General features: G+C 51.3%; 1 protein-coding gene across 8 annotated transcripts in view; it reads right to left on the minus strand.

Annotated features, from left to right (window-relative positions):
- Positions 1 to 12190, minus strand: part of SLC16A12 (solute carrier family 16 member 12) — a 68155-nt gene extending 55965 nt beyond the window's left edge. For 3 of the 8 annotated variants that reach the window (XM_075935113.1, XM_075935106.1, XM_075935107.1), the window contains exon 1: positions 11462 to 12189. The gene's annotated coding sequence lies outside the window, so the exon portion shown is untranslated. The other 5 variants (XM_075935116.1, XM_075935115.1, XM_075935111.1 and 2 more) reach the window with 4 other exon arrangements.
- Between the last annotated feature and the right edge of the window lie 2432 nt (positions 12191 to 14622).

Consider the following 14622-nt stretch of genomic DNA (forward strand, 5'->3'; position numbering starts at 1 on the left):
TGCACAAATACTCACGGCTAGTGTAGACAGGCAGCAAGATTTTGTGCAAAAGCAGTTGCTTTTGCACAAAATCATGCCAGTCTAGATGCAGCCCAATAGTAAAAGGCAGGTAACATCATTGCCTCAAAAAGACACTAACAAACTCTTCAGCTACCATCCTCCACATACATTATTCCACCTTCTAACAGCATCAAACAGTTTGATGTGTGAATCTAAAGAAGGGAGGCACAGGTAAATAATCATGACACATAAAAGGAGAGAAATGAAAGCATTGTTTGGTTTGTTTCAAGTGCTATGGAGCAGAAGAGCAGAGTACACCACTTTAGAGAGAACCTTGCAAGCAAGACAGTTCAGTGCACAGGCTTTGCAGCTGAAATAAACTCTTAAATGGCATCATTTACTGCATGACAGGCAACTAATCAGGTTTAAGGGGGATAAGCAAACTGATTTTAATAAAATCATACACACCTTGTGATTTCATTTTCCAAAGCAGTTCTACAACTCTCAGCTGCAGCACAGGTCTGGCAGGTAGCAGAGGCTTTTGAGACTCCAACAGCAGGCATTTATTTTGGCTAAGTTATCTTGCTGCTGAGCTAAGATTTACTGCCTCTGAAGTTTGCACAACTCCTAAGTCTACAGGTAATGAGTGAGGGATTTGGCTTCGACTATTGAAGGAGAGAGTATTAAAGATACTTCTTTGGTATATTTGGATTTTGCAGGGCACTGTAACATGCAGCCTGAGTTATCTGATCTCAGGTATCATTCACAGTTATCTAGATACCTATCTAGTCCAATTCATCTGATAAAGCAGGTTTTGCCCACAAAAGCTCATGATTCTATATATTTTGGTTAGTCTCTAAGGTGCCACGGGACCACTCGTTTTTAAAGTTACGGACTAGTATGGGAAGTAAATGTGCGCACCATTTGTTCTATATAGTATCGACCCCTTCTTAGTGAAACAAAAAGTGTGGATGTGTCTTGTTACTCCAAAAGGAAGAATAACCCTAACACTGTAATATTTTATTATATCAAATAACTATAATTATAATCTCCCTCCTAAGTATCAAATTCACTACCTGTTAGAAAAGTACAGCAGGGATGACAAGATGTCTCTTGAACTTAAATGAAATAGTAAGAAGTGCCACAGTTCTACAATCCCTGTAAATTGCCCCTAAATACAGTATAACTCCCAATCTTGAGAACAATGAAATGTAAGCGGTGTTTTTCATTGATACCCACTCAGAACACCACAGAAACCACCTCTGATGTTACTGTTTTGTAAGATGCTACAGTAGGATTATTATGCAGAAACAATATATGTATCAGGCCAGGGTGGGAATAGGGATTTTAAAATACTGACTTAAAAGCAACACACTTTTATTCCAGCTGGAAACTGTAAGCTGCTGTGTCTCACTAACTTTTCAATCTCCCTTATATAAACAGAGCAGGCTGCTAAATTAAAACCTGGCTAGTTGCATAACGAGTATGTAAAAATTAAACAGCGTGTCCACAGACCACTCAGGGCACACAGCATAACATTCACATATGTTAGCGATACATATTGTCGCAAGGTAACTGAGCCTGCTTTTAACTATGCTTAGAGCAGTGTTTCCCAACTGGTGCTCTGGGGAACCCTGGGGTTCCGCAACGCAAAACTAGGGGTTCCGCGAGGAGCCGGCACTCCCCCACCTCCGCTGAAAGAGAGGGAGATAGCTAACCAGCAGAGGCATGGGCAGCAAGTTGTATGGGCTCATGGTACCCATGCTCCACCAATATTTGGAACTGGAGCGGGCCCCGGTCTCCCCATGCATCTCCCACCCTGGTCCCAGACTGTCTCTCCCCTGTCCCCATCCCCGCCGTGCGCAACCTACACTGAGCTCCCCCTTGCTGGCTGCTGCTGCCCTGCACGGCGCGCTAAAACCAGTAGACGGAGAGATGCCCGGGTGTGATGTAACGTCACTGCCCAGGATTTTAAAACTGCTGGGTGTTGCGTTGCACCGTATGGCTGAGTTGCGGGTTCAGAGTCCAGGGATGGAGTGCAGAATCCAGCCCCACAAAGTGGAAGGCAGAAGGTAGGGGAAGGGGAAGGGCTGGGAGAGGAAGGGGTTTGTGCGGAGGGGGAAGGGAGAGGGGGAAGAGAGGGGAAGGCACCAAAGGGACAGGGTAGAAGAGAGACAAATGCCAAGGGGCCAAGTGCAGACAATGAGGAAAAAGGCAGGAGGGGAGGTGTCAGTGGGAGGGGGGACAGGGTGATGCTGGGAGGGGAGAGGGTAAGGGCATTGGGGACTAGAGGGGGGATGGAGAGGTGCTGGGAGAAGGCTTGAAAGAAGGGGTGGGCATGAGGAAGGCAGGGATGGAGCAAGTCATGTGTGAGGGTACAGAGGGCATGAGGGGCATGAGGGGAATGGGGGAAGAGAGTGGTGAGGGGTTGAGCATCAGGGAAAGAGGGGAAAGGAGGTAGGAGCAGTGAGGGAAGGGGGAGGCAACAGGAGGGTGCAGGAGTAAGAGAAGGTGCAAGTGCCAGGAGAGTCTGGGGGTGAAGCAGAAGGTCAGACACCTGCAGGGAGGGACCACCATCAGAGGAGAGAGGCAGAGGAGGTGTTAGAAGAGGGAATGAGGAGGGGTGGCTCACATGATCAGAGTGGGGCTACTGGAGGAGTGGGCACAGGGAGGAGAGAAGGGCTGGTGGAGGGAGGCAGGTTGCAGGAGGGCTGAGGACAGTGAGAAGGGCAGGAGTCAGGACAGCAGAGGAGGGTGAGGAGTTGGGAGGCAGCAGGCACCAGGGGAGCTGATGGAACAAGGGGAGGAGACATGGCAGCGGACAGAAAAGGTAAAGGTTTAAAAATATTTATTAATAACTTGGGTGCCACAGTGGCACATCCAAACAAGCCACATGAACTCAGTACTGGTGCACAACACAAAATTCATTTTGCTCATGTGAGGAAACTCTTAGGCTATGTCTACACTGGTGGTTTCTTGTGCAAGAACACGTCCACACTGCCATGTGTGAGCTGTGCTTTTGCACAAGAGCATCTATGGCAATGTGGATGCTCTCTTGCCTGAGAACGTGCCGATGGCCATTTTAGCCATAGGGCTTTCTTGTGCAAGAAATTCATGTTGCCTGTCTACACTGGCCACTTAGGCAAGAACAGTTGCACAAAAGAGCTTATTCCTGAGCAGGAGCATCATAGTTCTTGAGCAAGAAGCCCTTATTTCATACATGAGAACGTCAGTGTACTTGCGCAAGAACACACGGCCAGTGTAGACAGGAAGCAAGTTTTTGCGCAAGAGCGGCAGCTTTGGCGCAAGATCATGCCAGTGTAGACACCGCCAAGGGCAGGGAGGGAGGGAGGGAGGCAGGGGCAGGGAATCAGCGCTGGCTCAGCATGTCTGCATGGTTTGGGGGAAGGTGCAGGGAAATTGAGCTCAGCTGGGTTGCAGAGTGGGGAGGTCCGGGGAGCTGGGCTGGGCTGACGGGTGTGTGCGTGTGTGTGGAGCTCAGAGCTCAGTTTCGCTGCAGGAGGAGGGAGGTGCCGGGAACCGGAGCTAGACTCACGGGGAGGGAGGGGCAGGGAATCGGCTCTTGGTTCAGCAGTTTTGCAGGGCTTGGGGGAGGTGCAGGGAAACGGGGCTCAGCAGTCCTGTGGGGGAGGCATGCAGGGAACCAGTGCAGGGCTCAGCTGGGCTGAGGTGGATGGGGAAGGGCATATGGAACAGATGGGCAGCTCAGCTGGGCTGTGGGGGCTGCAAGGAACTGGTGCTGTGCTCCTTTGGATTGTGGGGGATGGTTTTGGGGGAGGTGCAGGGAACCAGCAGGGGTGGGCAGCTCATTTGGGTTGCAGGGGAATAGAGGTGTAAGAAGCCTAGTGGGGAGGAGGGGGGGCAGAAACCAGGAGCCCTGAAATGACCTCCCCTGGTCCAAAAATCCCTCATCTGGGACCAGTCAGGTCCAGAGGGTACCAGTTCGAAGAGATCCAACTCCTACCCAAGTCCCCTCCTTGCACCCTCCGTCGTAGCCAGACACCCTACCCCAATCTGCTCCTGTTCCCTCCCCCTGGCCAGACACCCTACATCAGTGGTCCCCAACACAGTGCCCACGGGCGCCATGGCGCCCACCGGGCCATTTATGTGCGCCTGCGGAGCAATCTGGGCTAGCCCCGCCCCGGGCGTGCGGCAGGTGCCTGCCCCGGGCGCGCCACACAGGCCGGTGCCAGCCCCGGGTGCGTGGTGCGGGCTCTGGCCCTGGGTGCACCGCACATGCTGGTGCCGGCCCCGGGCATGCAGCCCCTGCCCGGGGTCGCAGCACATGCTGGTGCCGGCCCCGGGTGTGCAGCGCATTCTTGGCCCTGCCTCCTTATGCCCAGCGCGTGAGCGGCCCCACCCCCATGCGCCCGGCAGCCCCAAAACGTTGGGGACCACTGCCCTACATCCAGACTGCTTCTGCACCCTACCTCCCACCCAGACCTTGCCTCCTTCCGCCCCCCCACCTCCCTCTCAGATCCTGCACCCCATCCCTATCCTGCTCCTTGGCAGCCCTGCCATCCACCCTAGCACCTAGCACCACCCTGTCCCTGGCCCCGACACCCTGCCTCACACCCCAGGACTCAGCACCACCCTGGCCCTGACCCTGACCCTGACCCTGGCCCCGGCCCCGGCCCCAGCACCCTGCCATCCACGCTAGCACCCAGCAGCACCCTGTTCCTTGTCCCAGCACCCTGCCAGTCACCCTAGTGACCAGCAGGACCATGTCCCTGACCCCAGCACCCCGCCACGTGCCTGCCCCAGCACCCTGCCACCCGAGCCAGCATCCTTCACCCAGCAGCACCCTCTCCTCCTCCTCAGCCCCAGCACCCACTTTCACTCTGTCCCTTGCTCCCACCAGCACATTTGGGACCACATTCAAGTATCTATAAGGGTGTTACAAGGAGGAGGGAGAAAAATCGGCCCTTGGTTGGTTCCTTCAACACTTGTACCAGGTAGTTATCCCCAACATTCTCCAAAAACTTCCTGGATTGCCTGTGTATTGTTGTATTGGTCTCATATCAGATGTCAGGGTGATTAAAGTCCTCCATGGGAACCAGGGCTATTATTCTATGATTCAATGATTCTATGATAAGAATGACTTCTTGTGTCTTGCTCACTACACTCCTGTTAATGCATCCCAGAATGATGTTTGCTTTTTTTGCAACAGCATCACAGTGTTGACTCATATTTAGCTTGTGGTCCACTATGACCCCTTTCTACAGTACTACTTCCTAGACAGTCACTTCCCATTCTGTATGTGTGAAACTGATTGTTCCTTCCTAAGTGACCAAAGGGCAACCAGCAACCAGCACCCCCCGTTTGCCATGGCGCATGCTCAGTGACGCCATGCGCATGCGCCGTGGCACCACGGCGCATGCGCAGGACTTTTTGAAGCGCGGGGCCCGGGGCGGCTGCCCCGTTCACCCTGCCCTATATCCGCCCCTGTTCCCTGGCACAGAAGTTAAACTGACTGGTCTGTAGTTTCCTGGGTTGTTCTTATTTCCCTTTTCATAGATGGGCACTATATTTGCCCTTTTCCAGTCTTCTGGAATCTCTCCCAACTTCCATGACTTTTCAAAGATGATAGTTAAAGGCTCACATATCTCCTCTATGAGCTCCTTGAGTATTCTAGGTTGCATGTCATTAGGCCTTGGGACTTGAAGACATCTAACTTTTCTAAGTCATTTTTAACTTTTTTTTTTTATTTTAACTTCTAAACCTTACCCCATTTCCACTGGCATTCACTATTTTATGATGAGCAATCCCATTCCAAGTACATCCCATTTTCCTGGCACAACAAAAGCCTCACCTTACTTTCAATTATGATAAAGGAAGCTACATACCGAATTTGGTGGTCCTAGCTCTTACTGTTTAGGAATACTTGAACAGGCAGACAGACACACTCTCTCAAATATATAGTAGATAATATAAAGGAACAGTAATGTCTGAAATAAAATAGTGAAGAAAAGGTAATGAATTGATAACATTACACACTATTTTTGTGAAAAGTAGCATTGTAATGATTATGTTACATTAATACCAACAAAATGACTTACAATGAAGGCATAACAGACCTATTGGGAGCAAAATGTAATCCTGCTACAATTCATTAAGCATTAAAGGAAATGTTATTTCACTGACTTTCCAGGAACAGACATACAATACATAGGTGTGCACACAGGGTGTCTTGGGTTTGCCCAGGCACACCGTAATGTCTCGGGCCGGCTAGCCTGAGCCATTTTTTAGCCCTGGGCTCCACCCGGCCCGGCAGCACCACGCGGCCTGGCAGCACAGCGCAGCAGCCCTGAGGCATCCGGGAATGCCCCCACCCAGCACGGCAGCACGGCGCAGTGCTCCTGAGGTGCCCGGGAGCACCCCTGCCCAGCACGGCAGCACGGCATGGTGCCCTTGAGGCTCCCGGGAGCACCCCTGCCCAGCATGGCAGCCCCATGCAGCACCCCTGAGGCATCTGGGGGAGCCCCCATCTGGCCCGGCAGCACGGTGCAGTGCCCTTGAGGTGCCCGGGAGTGCCCCCGCCTGGCCTGGCAGTATGGTGCGGTGACCCTGAGGCACCCGGGAGCACCTCCACCCAGCCCGGCAGCACTGCGCAGTGCCCCTGAGGTGCCCCAGGCTAGGGCCCGGCTGGCCTGTAGCTTGGATTGGCTCTGACTCCAGCCCCGCAAATAGGAAGGCAGAAGCCGAAGGTAAGGTAAGGGAGGGGATGGGAGGGGAAGGGGGAAAAAAGAGGAAGGAGTGGCAGAGGAAGGGGCTTGTGTTGAGGGGAGGGGGCAGGTCAGGAGAAGAAAGGGGAAGGCACCAAGGGACAGGGATGCAGGAGAGACAGATGCTGGGGTGCCAAGTGCAGACAATGAGGAAAAGGGCAGGAGGGGAGGTATCAGTAGGAGGGGGGACAGGGTGATGCTGGGAGAGGAGAGGGTAAAGGCATTCGGAGTTAGAGGGGGAAGGGAGAGGTGCTGGGAGAAGGCTTGAAAGAAGGGGTGGGCATGAGGAAGGTGGGGATGGAACAAGGCATGTGTGAGGGCACGGGCATGAGGGGAATGGGGGCAGAGGGTGGTGAGGGGGTGGGCACCAGGGAAAAAGGGGGCAGGGGCAGTGAGGGAAAGGGGAAGCACCAGGAGATTGCAGAGCTAAGGGAAGGTGCAGGTGCCAGGGTATTCAGAGGGTGAAGCAGAAGGGCAGACAACTGCAGAGGAGGAACCAGCACCAGAGGAGAGAGGCGAGGGAGATGTTAGGAGAGGGGATGAAGAGGGGTAGCTCACATGATCAGAGTGGGGCTACTGGAGGAGTGGGCACAGGGGGGTAGAGAAGGGCTGGTGGAGGGGGGGGCAGGTCTCAGGAAGGCTGAGGGCAGTGAGAAGGGCAGGAGTCAGGACAGCAGAGGAGGATGAGGGGCTGGGGGGCAGCAGGCACCAGGGGAGCTGATGGAGCAAGGGGAGGAGAAATGGCAGCAGAGGGAAAAGGTAAAGGTTTATGAGATATTTATTAATAACTCGGGTGCCACAGTGGCACATCCAAACAAGCCACATGAACTCAGTACTGATGCACAACACAAAATTCATTCTGCTCATGGGAAGAAACTGAAGGAACACTTCCCCCAGCCTCTCCACCCCCAAGTTAATGTCACACACATTGGGTTAATGCAGTTGCAGGATAGTTGCATGGGGGAGTTTGTGGGGGCCAAATTAATCTCTGTTGGTAGGAGGATGGTGGGAAAAGTCCTTAGAGGGTGTCACATGACACCTTTTACTTCTGATTATGTGCCCATCTTGCCCCCAGAATGTTACCTCCAGAGGTGTGGCCAATGGGAGTTAGGAGGAGTGGCCAATGGGGATCAGGAGCGTGGTTAACAGGGGTCAGGGGTGTGGCTAATGGGGGTCAAAGTACATTTAAAAAAAATCTTTGGGTGCACACCCTAATGAAATATGCTGCACACACCTATTATACAACAACAAATACAAAGTGGTTGCTCCAACTAGCTTGTTAATTTGATAAAATCAATGCAGTCAAAGTTATCATGCAAACATACTTGAATTCATAACAAATGTTTCATTAAGAGTCTATATTCTGGAAATCAAACAAGTTTAAAGTAAACTAATGGCAAATTAATAAAAAATACTAGTTCAGCCAACACTCATTATAGGTATTCTTATTTTACTTGTTTGTTTTTAGTTGAATTAGCAAGTGTATTATTGATATATAAATACAAGTAAATAATTATTTAAAAGCTTTAGTGTAAGAGCCATTTATTGTTGATGTAGATGCAGATACCAATTTTTCATCCATGCAGGCTTCTACTTTATTTTATAGTGTAGGTACATTTGAAAATATTTGCACATGTATATTGCTTCATACTTCTGCATTTGCTCAGTCCTGTATGATGCTTAACCACCCATAGCACTGAAGACCTCACAACAGGACTGGGCCCCAAGTCACTATTTTTATTTTTATGTTTTTAATATAAGAACATAAGAATCACCAGACTGGGTCAGAGCAATGGTCCAACCACCCAATATCCTGTCTACCGACAGTGGGCAATACCAGATGTCCTAGAGGGAGGAGACACAACAGGTAATCCTCACATGATCCCTCCACTATCACCCACCTCCAGAGAAACAGAGGCTAGAGACTCCATTCTCTATCAAGGATTATGGGTCACATCTAGCAATCATCATCACACAATTACTTCCATTAATAAAGACCAAGTGCATCACTAAGGTTTTGCATGATCAAGTCTTTAGGTAGTGGACGGACAGAAAGACAATTAATCCTCTGCACACAGTACACAGGCATAACTCATGCTGCAAATGCTCTAATGTTTATTTTTATATTTGAAAAAATTATTTCCAAAAAAATTCAGAAGAATATTTTCACACAGGAATCACAAGGAATCAGAAAATTACATTCTGTGATGCCATCTGGGAATTTGGACAGTTTAATCATTTTTTGATTGTCACTCATAGTTAATCATACTGATGCAGTATAAAGTAAAAAACTGAAAAAAAAATATGTTTTTGAAATCGGATCAGTCATAGCTTTTGTGGTTGGCAAAGTAGAGGGAATATGAAGATAATTCACTTGGTTAAGATACTTGTGTGATACAAATACTGGACCACATGACAACTTTTCTGTAAGTTTGTCTTACTATGTTTTAGTCAGCAACAAAAATGTAAACATGGTCGAGCTGGACAAAAAAATGGACTCAATTTTTGTGTGTGAAAGTTTCATTGCACTTTTTCGGTTGAAATGGTTTGAGTTTTGAAATGTTCCTACAAGCTTGAGAGTGCACTAGAAAATGGAATGATTTTCACACCATTTTTACGAAATATGCCAATTTTAGTATAACATTTTTCCACAGTTCCAAAGATTTTAACCATCTCTAAAATAATCACGTTTATAATTCTATACCACACTGCATCAAACTATTTCCATAGATGCAGGTCTCTCACAACACACTGTCTCTAAAGTCTCAGCCATACCATTCGTTATAGAAGGATAGTGATAGAGATGCAGCCGTGTTAGTCTGGTGTAGCTAAAACAAAATACAGGACTATGTAGCACTTTAAAGACTAACAAGATGGTTTATTAGATGATGAGCTTTCCTGGGCCAGACCCACTTCCTCAGATCAAATAGTGGAAGAAAATAGTCACAGCCATATCCCCCCCCATCCCACTTCTGTTCTGAAATGTGATTTGTCCTTTTCATATGTGTTCACTTTTTTAAAAATTGTATCATTTGGTATATATGGTTGTGACTATTTTCTTCCACTATTTGATCTGAGAAAGTGGGTCTGGCCCACGAAAGCTCATCATCTAATAAACCATCTTGTTAGTCTTTAAAGTGCTACATAGTCCTGTATTTTGTTTTAGAACTATGTAGCACTTTAAAGACTTAACAAGATGGTTTATTAGGTGATGTCTGACAGACAGGCAAAGGATGCCAACTTGTAGGGCCTTTGTTACTCTCGTAGGGAGTTTGTGCTCCTGTGGAGGACAACTCTACTTGGGATGAGTAACACAGCCTGACCCTAAAGCAGCAGCCCTGTTCCCACTAAATTCACCGGGTGTTTTGCCTTTGACTGCCAGGGGAGAAAGCTGGAGTCCCACTGTAGCAGTTTTGCAAACCCTTTCCCAGCCACTTGAAACTCTTCTTAGCAGGTAAAGTTTAAATTCCTAGCTCTACTTGCTGCCATCCCTTTGCCTCACAGTAATGCTCACTGGGTTGCTTTGATTCCTGCCCTTTGCTCTAACAGCCCCCTCTGGGGGCTCCGGTCCGCCTCGCCCAGGTAACAACCCGTCCTTCTTCCCGAGACTGTTACTTACAACCAAGAAAAAACCACTTTCCCTGGAAGTTTCCTAGCTAATCTAAAGCGCGGCATTTGGAAACCGCCTTTGCACCTTGGATGTCTCCTCCGGCTAAGGGACTGGCCGCCTAACAACATGACCAGGGCGGAAAGACAAGAGAAAAACTCGCTTGTCATTTTTCACAGAGGGAGTCTAGTCGGTGTCAGCAAAAACAACAAGGAGTTCGGCAGCTCCTTAAAGGCCAACACAGTTATTAGGACATAAGTTCAATCATCCGAGGAAGCCAACTGTCTCCCCAAAGCTTATGCGCTAACATGTGTTTGTTTTTAAGGTGTCACTGGATTCCTTGTTGTTTTTTCTCTTGCCATTATACAAGCAACAACTCAATTAAATTCCTTTCCTGTTCTTCTTCCATCCCTCACCAACAGAACCTCTTTTCCCACATCGCACCCCTCAGCACACACCCCGCTAGATCCCCAACACACACACACCCCTTTTCTCCCATCACACCCCGCTAGCCCCCAGATCCCCAACCCCCCCACACACATACACACCTTTTCTCTCATAACACCCCTCAGCACACACCCCTCTAGACCCGACCCCCAACACACACACCCCTTTTTTCCATCACACCCCTCAACACACACCCCGCTAGACCTGACCCCCCCACACACCCCTTTTCTCCCATCACACCCCTCAACACACACCCCGCTAGCCTGCAGACCTCCAACACACACACACACACACACCCCTTTTCCCCCATCACACCCCTCAACACACACCCCGCTAGCCTGCAGACCTCCAACACACACACACACACACACACACCTTTTCCCCCATCACACCCCTCAGCAACACAGCCCGGTCGCCAGCAGGGCTGGTGGGCGCTGCAGCACACATCATGCCAGCCCCCCACCCTCCATACCCGTCTCCTCCCCGCCTCCCAGGTCCCTTCTCATCTCCTATCGCAGCCCCATGCGCCCCAAAGCCCCGCGCCCCTTGCTCCTCCACTGCGCCCCGGCAGGCGCGCGCACTCACCTGGCCCTTCGCTCGCTCGCCGCCCGCCCAGCGCTGCGAGCCCCTAGCCCACCGGGCACCGGGGAGGGGCACTTACCTCGCGGGGACTGCCGCCGCCGCAGGGCGACTGGGCTGCCGCAGCGCTGAACAGCCCCGCCTGATCCGAGACGCCCTGGCTCCGGGGAAGAGCGGGTCACGGGCACATGCAGCCTCCGGATCGGGGCTGCCCGAGGCGTTCAGCTTCTGCTGGTGCAGCTCCGTGGTGTGCAAGGGAAGCCGCAGCACCCGCGGCAAAGTTACAGCGAAATCCTGGCCCCTAGATCTCTGGAATCGGATTACACAAACTCCCTGCCCTCTGCTTGCTTTTGGACACCTTAAACACAAGCTGGGCTGAAAAGAGCTAAATCTGATCTGGATTGTCTCCCAGGGTAAAGGAGCTTTCTGGAATGAGAGGCTAGTGTGTTAGTTTGTGCTTCCGGCAGGATTCAAGTAATGCTTCTCCTCGATTCAATTAAATACTCGGATCTTGAAGAATTAACCTACAAAGCCAGCAAATGTTGGGAAAACGGGCGTCCTTCCTGTACCTTGGGTGCCACTTTAGGAAGCTTGTAAAGTATCAGAGAAATTCCTGTGGATTTTAACATCCAGAATCTGTCCAGATGAGCTGGTTCGTCTACACATATCTGTAGTCACAACAGTGATTGTCACTTTACAACATCTGTCAGGTCAGCTTCACTAATTCAGGGAAGAGCTGAAATGCAAGGTGCTGATTACTAGAATTTAACGTCTGACAAAGAATTCTGGGAATTCTACAGGTAAATCTCTGCCACATTGGAAACTGTAGAATGAACCCCCAAAACTGAACTTCACTCAGAATTATTCCAAGCCATTGTCCTGACATGACCTGTTGGCCAGTGAAGGGGAAGTGCTAGAGACAGGTGGGAGTGAAAGCAAACAGGTAGTTGGGATTAATACAGGGAAGTGAATTATGCCTGGGCTGTTCAGGCCGTGTCTGGACTAAGATTTATGGTGTGATGTTAACCCTTTTATCTGAAGCCATTTTAGTGCCAGTTAAAGCAGGGTGCTTTGATTACAATAAACTTCAAAAAATGTATTGTACATGCCAACATCGTATGTTGAATCTAGTCTAAACAAGGCCTGTATTCAGCACAATGAAATCCTATCTTCTGGAGGCAAAAAAGTGTTTTTCGATCCTATTTCCTCATCTGAGCTAGCTTGACTTGATTAAGCCATGATTAAGCCGTGACTTGATAACACCTATGCAGACAGCGTCATTTGAACTGGTCACACTGAAGCCTACCAACCAGCTCTAAATACTGTAAAAGATACATCCACACTAAGAAAAAGAAGTGTGCAAAGGGCAGGGATTCCTGTACACTGGATAACACATGATAAAATCATAGGCGTGTGCACGGGGTGTGCCTGGTGTGCCCAGGCACACCCTAATGTTTCAAAGGGTTGCCCAGGTGCACTGGGGAACAGACGCTGTGCAGGGTTTGCTACGCATGCGTGGCTAAAACCGGCGGATCTTAGGACCCCACGGAAACAGGCGGCAGGGAGCAGGATCAAGAGAGGTCAATTTAAACTCTGGGCGGGAAGGCAGGTGGTGTGCCTACCCCTGGGCAGGGGAGGGAAGCAGTGAGGCTAGACCGGGGGTTGGCTCGGGATCAGCACTGCTGGGTGGGGGGAGCAGCGCGGCGGGAGTCAGGGTGAGGGGGCCTGGGGTCAGGGGCAGCGTGGTTGGGCTCAGGGCGGAGGGGCTCAGGGTGGAGGGGCCTGGGGTTGGGGGCAGGGCAGCTGGGCTCGGGGTCGGGGGCAGGGCGGCTAGCCCAGGGCAATGAGGCTGGCCTGGGGAAGGTAGGGGAGGGGGCAGAGCACCTGGTCTGAGAAGGGGGGGTTGGGGACAGCACGGCTGGCCCCTGCCCCCCCAGAGCTGCCTCCCAGCCCCCTCTTTCTCCCTGCCAACCCCATGTTCCTCAACCCCCTCCCTCCCCCAGCTCTGCTTCCTGCACCTCCTTCCTCCCGGCCAGCCCTGTGACCCCTGACTCCCCCGCCAGCTCTGCTTCCCGCCCTTCCTTCTTCCTGGCCAGCCCCCACCCCACCCACTAGAGGCTCCCAGTGCGGATTGCACCCCACCTTCCAGTTATTCCCGCCGCCACCACCAGGCTTCAGTCTGGCACCCAGCCAGAAAACCAGGAAATACCAGACATTGCATATATTTTCTGGATTTTTTTTTTACCGGACAGAGGGCCCAAAAACAGGACTGTCTGGTAGAAAACCGGACACATGGCAACCCTACGAGTCGGACCTGGTGCAGGTACCAAGTGATGGGAAGTCTGCTGGAACTTTGGGAACCAGAGACTGTGGTGTGGGGGTTTGTGGCCCAAAAGGGGGCTGAGAAACCTAATAGACAGAGTAGGGGGAGCACCAGAAGGGTGACAGGCAGGGTGACCCTAGAACTCTGTTACAGACCAGCTGGCGGCTGCTGGAGGAGGAGGGAAAAATAGGGAGAAAGGGTCAGAGAGGAAGGGGCTTGTACCGAGAGGAGGGTGGCAGGTCAGGAGAAGAAAGGAGAAGGCACCAAGGGACAGAGAGGAGGAGAGAGACAAATGCCAGGGGGCCAAGTGCAGACAATGAGGAAAAGGGCAGGAGGGAAAGTGTCAGTGAGAGGGGGGACAGGATGATGCTAGGAGAGGAGAGGGGAAGGGCTTTGGGAGGCTAGAGGGGAGAAGGGGAGGTGCCGGGAGAAGACTTGAAAGAAGGGGTGGGCATGAGGAAGGCAGGGATGGAGCAAGGCATGTGTGAGGGCAAAGGGGAATGAGGAGAATGGGGGCAGAAGGTGATGAGGGAGTAGGCATCAGGGAAAAAGAGGGCAAAGGGGGCAATGGCAGTGATGGAAGGGGAAGGCACCAGGAGGGTGCAGGGGTAAGGGAAGGTGCAGGTGCCAGGGGATTCTGGGGGTGAAGCAGAAGGGTAGACACCTGCAAGGGAGGGACCAGCACCAGAGGAGAGAGGCAGGGCAGGTGTGTAGTGGGAGGTGTTAGGAGAGGAGATGAGGAGGGGTAGCTCACATGATCAGAGTGGAGCTACTGGAGGAGTGGGCACAGGGGGGGAGAGAAGGGCTGGTGGAGGGGGGGCAGGCCTCAGGAAGGCTGAGGACAGCAGAGGAGGGTGAGTGGTTGGGGTGCAGCAGGCACCAGGGGAGCTGATGGAGCAAGGGGAGGAGACATGGCAGCA

Source organism: Pelodiscus sinensis, chromosome 8 (assembly GCF_049634645.1).
Source record: "Pelodiscus sinensis isolate JC-2024 chromosome 8, ASM4963464v1, whole genome shotgun sequence".
Classification (NCBI taxonomy): Eukaryota; Metazoa; Chordata; order Testudines; family Trionychidae; genus Pelodiscus; species Pelodiscus sinensis.